Genomic DNA, 8878 nt, shown 5'->3' with positions numbered 1-8878 from the left:
AATATTTAGCGAGAACTTGTGCACCATCTCCATGGAGCACTGGCTTCGATCTCAAAGTTATTGATCTTCCTGAAAGCGGACAATCGCAGTCGTTGTCATACCGGTTCTCGCAGAACAAGGCGTCTTTGAAGGGATATTTCAAAAACATATTATGCAAACAGAGAAGCGAAAGAGCGTTATTGTGCTTCTGAAATAGTAAAAACGTCACCACAGTGCACGAAGCACACAAATCTAGTTTTCGTCCGTGCCTTCGCGGGCGACGGTTTTTGTATACCAGAGAGCAAAAAAAAAAAAAAAAAAAAAACGCTAACAACCGGATTACCAGCGGTGTCCTCATGATTCTCAACGACCTACAGGTGACTTCAAATAGTCTCAGTAAGGGTGGCTGCGTTAGGTCGGCAAAAATTGTAAACGCAATGAATTCGGGACGATAGTGCTTAAAATTTATTCCAGGATATGTCACTTGCTTTGTAGCAGGAAGCAACCAAAACGGTGCAAAGCAAGCGCGAAACAAGTGGCTGCACAACTACGCCATGTATTTCTTTTTTAGTGTGATCGTCCAATAAACTGAGAAAAAAAAGGGACGATAGCTTGTATAAAGCAGCTAGCCCATCTTATAAAATTCATTTCGCAAACAAGAGTATAAGATAAACTTTGGCAGGACGATGAATCATGGTACCTCAGATAGCTTCAGCTCCCTGCTCCAGGCTGGCCGTATGCAGACAGGGGGATGTTGACTATACCAACCAAGGGCAATTTTTATTGTCTGTCCGGTCAACATAAGTACTCGTAACGACGGCACCGCAAAACGCACGTCAACACATAGAAAAGTAGTGCACAGGAGAAGCGTCGAACAAAATAACGACATAGTTTGGTAATGGCAAGGACCCCCGTAGATGTGGCCACTTTAATACAACTAGGTTAGGTGAATTCTTTCAAGAAGGCCTATTCCGCATTTACGCAGGCTGACAGATGGAACTGCTTTGCATAACTCAGTTTCTTTATAATAAATGTAATGAGAACGTGCGCACGCAGCGGGGATTTTTGTATGCATTCCTTCCTGTTTGCAATAAACAGCTTCTTCTTAGTTGGGCGTTTGCTCCTACTGTGCGCAGGTTCATACTGCCCTTCGTAGAAGGAAAAAAAAGGAATTTCGCATACCGGTTCCTTCTATCAACCTGCTTGATTGCGAAGTCAGCCTTCTCGAATAGACTTGGCTTAAGCTAGTGATATGAAAGGTGCGCGCGCAGACGAAAATCGCTGCAGTTTGCAGTCAACTATCATTTGGTAGATCCTCCCTTGTCCTCTGTACATTCTTCTATTTGACTTGCCGCCCTTTTTCCGCTGCAGTCATAATGAACATGATCGATCTCGTCCACTTTTACACCATACTACGTTAAATACCGCTTTCCTGCAGCTCGAATAGGAACGCGTGGGACTTACGCGAAGGGGCAACCATACATTTTTCTACAAGTGCGGTTCATTCGTTCGCAATAAATGCTCTTAAATGATGCAGAAGTAGTAGTGGAAAGAACTATTTCACTTGATTTCGCTGTTATTCTATAAAACTAGTGTTTTGTGTAAAACAGCAGAATTCCAAGCGCTCAAGACAAGCTATACTCAGTTCCATACATAGCAGTCAACGCTGTGGATATCTGAGACTTGTTGTAGAGGCTTCCTTCGCTCTTGGATATAGTCCGATGTTTTTTTTACTGCAGCTGTGGGGAAACGTTTTATGTAGGCTCAGTATTCACTGAAACATGTTTTCTTTCCTAGAAACAAACACACGGTGGTACACGGCCGCTAATACGTTGTTTTTGATCATCTTTATTTTTGTTCTCTTCGGGTTCTTTACATGCAACCCGTCGCGAGGAGCCTCACGTGCATGCTTGCGCGAGCAAACGCTGTTGTTGCGCAGCGAAGCATAGACTGAACGCGCGGAGGGATAAACTTTCTTGACCGAACTTCTTGCATAGCTTCCACAGCCTTGACTGCTATGCATGGAACGGAGAACAGTGTTCTTACCTAAGACGTACCAAATGCAATAAAAACTTCTGGAAACGTCGTTATTGTAAGAAAAAGAAGACACCAACCTTAAGAAATCAATAGCGTTAAAATTCCTCCGCAATAATTTGCAGACGAACGTCTTTTATAGCAGTGGCACATTTCAACACTTAGCGCAAAGAGAACACTTCGAAACAGTTTTCACAGTATGTAACTCCAGGACTAACCACGGTATCCTTAGTCTTTCTTGCTTCGGATAAAACCGCGTCTTTCGCAATCCGCAATAGTCTGAACGGCGACAAGTTCGCCAACACACACACACACAGTCAGTCGAGAAGCATAAGGGATGCGGGGAAATGTAGTTTATATCACAAATGTGTTACTAGTGGTATAGAGAAGATGGGCTGGAAGATGGTAGATGCGACCTCTGTTTAACTGCATGCACTGGCTTCGCACTGACACGCTATCGGACTCCATTCGACACCCAGTGAGTGTAATTAGGTGCATTAGTGCGGTAGGGGGGGACTTATAACACTCAGAATCCAGAACACAAGGGCCAAGAGGCCGCCGCCGAAGAGGTCTCCAAGAGCAGTCAAAAACGGTATGGCCGCGTTGTCCGGATCCACTCCGCGGCTCCATAGAGTGTATACTAGAACACGGGCCACGTAAAGCAGGATGCACACCTGAATGAAGGCTGCTACCACGTATAGCGCCACAAAGGGACCACGAAACGCGTCGCCTTTCCCTTCGACACTGTCGATGACTGCTACGAAAATGAGCTGACCCGGAATCAGTAGAAGCAAAAGAAGGCGAGCCGTTCTGGCGTGGAGGCAGCTACCGAAGAAAACAGCTATGGGTCCTACGCAGCGGCTTTCTTCCGGTGGCAAGCTAGGCCGCTCGCTACTGAGATGCAAGTATGTGGATATTCGGCTCGCCTGCACGGCCACTAGGTTTCCTCCGACGCCGTTTATGACTGGCTGATAGGCAGCGAGGCCTTCGTACTTGGTGCTAGCGATTTCCAGGATGTAACCGCCACCGCTGGAGACGACGATAGCAAAGAGGACGGGCAGCCATCCCTGACTCAAAACCTCACGCGTGTAAGGGTTGCGGTAAGCCAACAACGCCCACACCGGGGCTAGAAGCACTACTGCGCCCAGCAGTAAGCCCGACGCCCATTGCTGGTTTCGCAGTGAAACATGCAGCAACGTGGCGAAGCCGGCAAGAAGCGCCAGGGTAATGACGTCGCCCAGAGAGGCGGCCACAGGCGTGGCCACGTTGTCCGGGTTCATGCGTAGTCGTTGGCACAGAACTATAACAAGAACCATCACGCTTGCGAGCACAATGCTAGCAAGCTCCGCCGTAAGCGCCGCGCTAGTGACGAGCGTGAGGACGTGGTTCCAGTCTAAACAGCCTTCTGAGGCGAGCGACTTGACGACGGCAAGCATGGCAGCGACCAGGCCGGCAACGATTGCCTGACACTGGATAAGTGCGAGATTTCCAGCGGTGATGCTCAGCAACGCTGAACGGCTAGCCGCATTGCCAAGGTTCGCCAGTGTTGACATACGGCAAGCTAGAGTCATTTCGAGATTTCCTTTGAGACCCAGCAGCGGAGGCACCATAACCATAAGCTCGGGGATTTCCTTGAATACGTCCAAGTACTTCGCTTTATTGAGCAGCACGCCGGCTGCCACCATGCCCAGCCCGGCTAGCATGAAAGGAATGAAAACTTGCACGAGAATCTTCAGCGGAGTCTCCACCACCTCTTCGTCTTTGGGCTCTTCGGGTATTGGCTTACTCGGGAGAAATGGCTCCTGCCCGATGATCGCAATGGCATTGCCCTCTTCGGCGTCGCTGACGAGGGGCTTAGCGGGAAGATCCTGGATGACGTCGTACAGGGAGCCGCGGGGGCAGAATCGCAGAAGACATGAGTTGCGATTACGTGCCGCATCGAATTCGGGGTGCACGCCCGCGGACACTGTGCGTAGCCGGTTAGTGACGTGCGGTTTTCGAAGCACCGAAGCCTCCACCAAGGTGAGCGAGCGCTGGATGGCCGGGTGGCCCCTGTTGGTAACGATAGAAGATGCACAGTCCCCCGTGTGGCAAGAATCTATGGACTTGGAAACCTCCTCAGTTGACTCTGATGCTTCGAAGGCTTCATTAGAAAAGCCGTTAAGATGTACGCCGTTCGGACACCTGCTGCTGCTATTGACCTTGCTACTCTTCTGATTGGGGACACCACCACCGATGTTGACGAGGTGCACGCCGTAAAGGTCGTGTGCACCTTCGGTGTTTTCGTTGGTCATGATTTTACCGGTTCAGAAAGCACGCGGCGTTCCGTTGTTCGATGCGTGCGAGAGGCGATGCAAGACAGGACGATCACGCCTGGCGACCGCCGGGAGCCAGCTGGTGGGTATGAAGGCGGCGCTTGCCGATGTGTCTGCTGTGACAGTCCACGGCATCGGGTGATTGCGGAGGTGGTTCGTCCAAGGGACCCAGCGCGTAGCCGGAAGCCAACGTGCAGTCGACGGGGCTGAGCGGCACCGCGCAAATAAACTTTGACATGGAGCTCGGAACACTCACGCGAACAACACGGCTGTAGAGGCGCAGCCGTCCAGGCTCGGCGAGTTATGAAATGCACTCGTTGCGACTGGCCGAGACACGAAGCTGAAACGCTGTCAGCGGCAGAACGTTGTGAACGACGCAGGAGTTGACCGTTGTCTGCGCTGTCAAGTGCTTGACGAATGGCGTAATCGTATCTTCGGTGGGCGATAAGGATGAATGAAGTGGCCGCTGCGATGCCGTACGGGTGTGAGCGCGCGAACTATCAGCACGACATGTGAATATTTTTCTCAGGGAAGGCCCACGCTTGACTAAAGGCTGCGACGCCATAGAACGGCGAATCGCCCGTTGGAACTAACCGTATTTTCCCGTTTTCAAGAGTGACAAAACCCATACGGTTCTATCCGATAAGTGACACCGTCCTGAAATACGATCGGTAATATCTGCGTAAGGACACGTGGGGCCGGAGGCATTTAGGTTGCCGACGATGTATAATCAGAGGTTGGCGCCCACGATATTGCTGTCTGGGCAGTGAAGAGGGGCACCGGTGCCTACATTCTGTAGGTGACGTGCCGGTACCTTGATAAGCGCCTATAGCAAATATATAACACATTGAAGAGTGCCCACGTGAGTTGCGCATTTAATTTCATTTCATTTTTATTCCTTAAAGACCCCGTGATGAGGTATTACGTAAGGGGTGGGTTACACAGAAATAAGCAAAAACCATGCCTTAATCTATGGTGAAAGGTGACTGGCGACGCTTTCTATGAAAGCGGATGGACAAGGGGTTGCAGCGATGCCGCCTGGAAGGCTATTCCAGACAGCTGCTGTACGAGGAAAAAAATGACGTAGTAAAGGTAATGGTGCGGTGCACGTGGGCGAGCGACTTCAAGAGGATGACCAGTGCGATTAGATATGCGTGTTGGGTGAATAATTTATGGCGGGATACCCATAGTGCTATGAAAAAGTTTATAGAATAAAGAAAGACTGGCCATGCGGTGGCGACATGAGAGAAGGGGTAAATTAGATTCTGCTTTTAATGATGACACGCTAACATCATAAGAAAATGAACGATGAATAAATCTAGTAGCACGGTTGTGTAGTGACTCAAGAGCGTCTTGAATATAAGCTTGTCGCGGGTTCGAAATTGGTGAAGCATATTCCAATTTTGTTATCACGAGAGTTTTATAAGCTAACAATTTTACGCTTTTATGTGCGTTAGGTAGATGACGTTGCAAAAATCCAAATGCTTTATTCGCAGATGATATGACGTTAGTGCGCGTAAAGCCCAAGAAATGTCATGGTAGAAAGTGACTTCCAGATACTTGAATGATTCAACTGCTTCGACGGGAAAGCTGCTAATCGCATAAGAAAAAAAAAAACAAGTGGAAAGCGGCGGCGGTTGAAAGATAAGGCTTTGCATCTGGGAGGGTTAACTTCCATTAGGCAATCGTCGCACCATTGTTTTACATGGTTAAGATCACTTTGAATTGTTAACGGATCAGAGGCGTTGGCAAGAGGGCGATAAACAACACAATCGTCGACAAACATTCGGATATTACAAGATACATGAGTTGGTAGGTCGTTACTGTATGTAAGTAATAAAAACGGGCCAAGGACGGACCCTTGTGAAACGTCTGATGTTACTGGAAGGGAAGCAGAGGTAACATTGTTAACAAAAACAGGCTGAGAGCGGTTATTTAGAAATTCGCGGGTCAACTTTATGATGTCGGGGTGAAGATTTAAATGTGAAGGTTTGAGTAGAAGGTGCTTGTGGGGTACTTTATCAAACGCTTTCGCGAAGTCCACGAAAATGGCGTCAGTCTCAAAATTCCAATCTAAGCATGTAAGTCGTGCGCAAACATGGCCAGTTGAGTTTCGCACGAAAGAGCTCTGCGAAATCCATGTTGCGCAAGATTGAAGAAACAATTCGAATCGAGGAAGTCCATGATATGTGTGTAAATGGCATGCTCCATATTTTTGCACGGGATACTAGTTAAAGAAATGGGTCGGTAGTTTTGCCGTGATTCTCTGGTACCTGATTTGAAGACTGCAATGACCTTTCCGTATTTCCAATACGCTGGCCCGTGAAATGTGACTTTGAGTACAGTAAACACAAATAAGATGCACAAATGTTTTGAGTGTTCCTTAGAAATTGTGAATTAATGTTATCGATCCCGGGTGATGAAGATAGCTTAAGTTTTTCAATATATTGTCGTTCTGGGATAATTTTCTCCGGATACGTGGCAAGTCATGAATACGTCTGTCACTTTTATTCCTTAATACCTGACTTTTTGCCTACGCAAACACGCTATGATGTCTTCTGCCAGAAATGGGCTTCGAAGTTGTAGTTAGGATTCTCACGATTTATGTTCCTTGAACGCTGTACAAAGGCCAGGCAGTCTGTCCTTCGAATAATAAATTCTGCATACATCCACACGTTATGCATTTTACTAATCTTTTAGGTAGTGTTTAATTAAGGACGCTTGGACGCACAGGCGCAAGAAAATGGTCACTATACAAGTTCTCAGCCTAGCAGTACAGCCAGGCTTGAAGACGATGCTTCTGCTTTGAACAACGTTTCCTCGAACAACGTTACCGCAGTGGCTGGTTATTTGCTGAAAGTAAGTTTACTTTTACTCATCTTAAGTTACTAGCGGCAGATCTGTGCTCGCTCGTGTAAGATATTTTGATAATGGCACTAACAGATATGCAGTGTTTCCATGTTTATCATGAACGGCGATAACAAATTATTGATGTGTGCCACACGTGGTCCAGGCCGAACATAAACAATAACCGTTGAGCGTTTAGCGGGCGTTTAAGGATTCGCCACCTCTAGTCAATGATTCGGAATAGTATATTGTAAGTATATTGCCAGGATAGAATCCTAGGCGAGGCAATGTTTTTATCGAGTTGTAACTTGTTGCTATAAGTAGGAAGATACACAAACAGGATTTCCTCTCTATGAGCACGTGCGTCTTGGTAGATGAACAAGTTCTTGCCTTTGTACCTGCAGTTGCGGTACTTGGAGGGGCATTGTAAAAAAAGCAGATTCGCTTTGAACATTTTGCTTCGACCGATCGCATTGTGAATTCGATAGTCATGGAAAATGACGCCGACACTACGAAAAGACATGCTTGTTTGAGAAACGACTTTAATGAAATTTCGCTTCAGTTGAGCTGCGAGAATGAATGACTGTAGAATTTAAACACCAATTTGAATAACGGAGCCATTGAAACCAGTGGCATTTCTACTTATATTTGCGATAGCATTATTTATTTACTTATTTAGTCTTTCCTTCCCCTTCAGGGCCTTTCGACACGAGAGAAGGTAGTGGGTTACAGAAGAAACGACGTAGGGAGAGGGGGCTAGGAACAAAATTCGTCATTAGAAACATTAATAATTTTGTCGATTATATATTGATTACTAAGTGCTTGTTGAATGCCGATTTATAAGACAGCGTATTATACTCTACATAAAAAGAACTCGCTTTATTACTCTTATTCAATATTAGCTAATGCTTTTCAAAGCTCACGTTTTAATAGATTAAGTTGCAGTAGGAATGTTTTTTCATTCTTTCGATGATCGCGACAATAATGATTGCAAAAACACGCCGTGTAACATAGGCACCTCAAACGTTATCCTGACGATCAATGATCTAAGTAATATGCTCTTGACATGAATTTCGAAAGTATAGTATGGTGGTGACATAACATATGTAGCTATACGTGAGAAATCATTCGACATGTTGCCAAAAGGCTGGAGACCCAGACTGGATTTCATCGTAGCCACGCTCACAGCACGGCGTTAGATTCGCATTATAAAACGAGTTAATTCCGATATTACGATTAGATCAAGGGGATCTAATAAGTTTCATTGAATGAGGTCCCATAGAACTGCAGAATATTCTAAGTCTTTTACTAACAGGATTATCCGAAGCAGAATTTGAAAAGAGGGGAAGCACAAGAAAACTTACGTAATAACTGCAAGAGATCACTTTCAAGTTAAATTCTGTTCATCGTGTCGAATCAGCGATCTGGATATGGATCACGCCGAAGTGGTAGTCTAGGAAATAATATTTTACGACTTGGGACTGTTCGGAACGTGCACCTAAGTCTAAGTGCATAAATGCTTTTGCATTTACCCAGGCTGAAAAGTTGTCACAGCAGCCGCAAACACCAGCTCGACAGCGCAACTGTACATCCATTAGACAACCGCAGCGGGCATTGCTGGTTTTGTTATTTACATATTCGACATGATGACTCCACGCTAAGTTAGACGTTACGCGCATGCCTACGCATTTGTATATACTTCC

At 46.4% G+C, this 8878-nt stretch overlaps 1 protein-coding gene and 1 pseudogene across 1 annotated transcript in view; one reads left to right on the top strand and one right to left on the bottom strand.

The window, feature by feature from the left end:
* Positions 1–429: 429 nt before the first annotated feature.
* LOC142587480 (solute carrier family 41 member 3 pseudogene) lies at positions 430–4911 on the bottom strand (annotated as a pseudogene).
* A 190-nt stretch (positions 4912–5101) lies between these two features.
* Positions 5102–8878, top strand: part of LOC142587482 (kunitz-type serine protease inhibitor 6-like) — a 74565-nt gene continuing 70788 nt past the window's right edge. The window contains exon 1 of the mRNA XM_075698532.1: positions 5102–5190. The gene's annotated coding sequence lies outside the window, so the exon portion shown is untranslated. The remainder of the gene's footprint in view (positions 5191–8878) is intronic.

Source organism: Dermacentor variabilis, chromosome 7 (genome assembly GCF_050947875.1).
Source record: "Dermacentor variabilis isolate Ectoservices chromosome 7, ASM5094787v1, whole genome shotgun sequence".
Taxonomy (NCBI): domain Eukaryota; kingdom Metazoa; phylum Arthropoda; class Arachnida; order Ixodida; family Ixodidae; genus Dermacentor; species Dermacentor variabilis.
The sequence above is the reverse complement of the archived record's forward strand: the minus strand, read 5'-3'. Positions and strand labels throughout refer to the sequence as shown.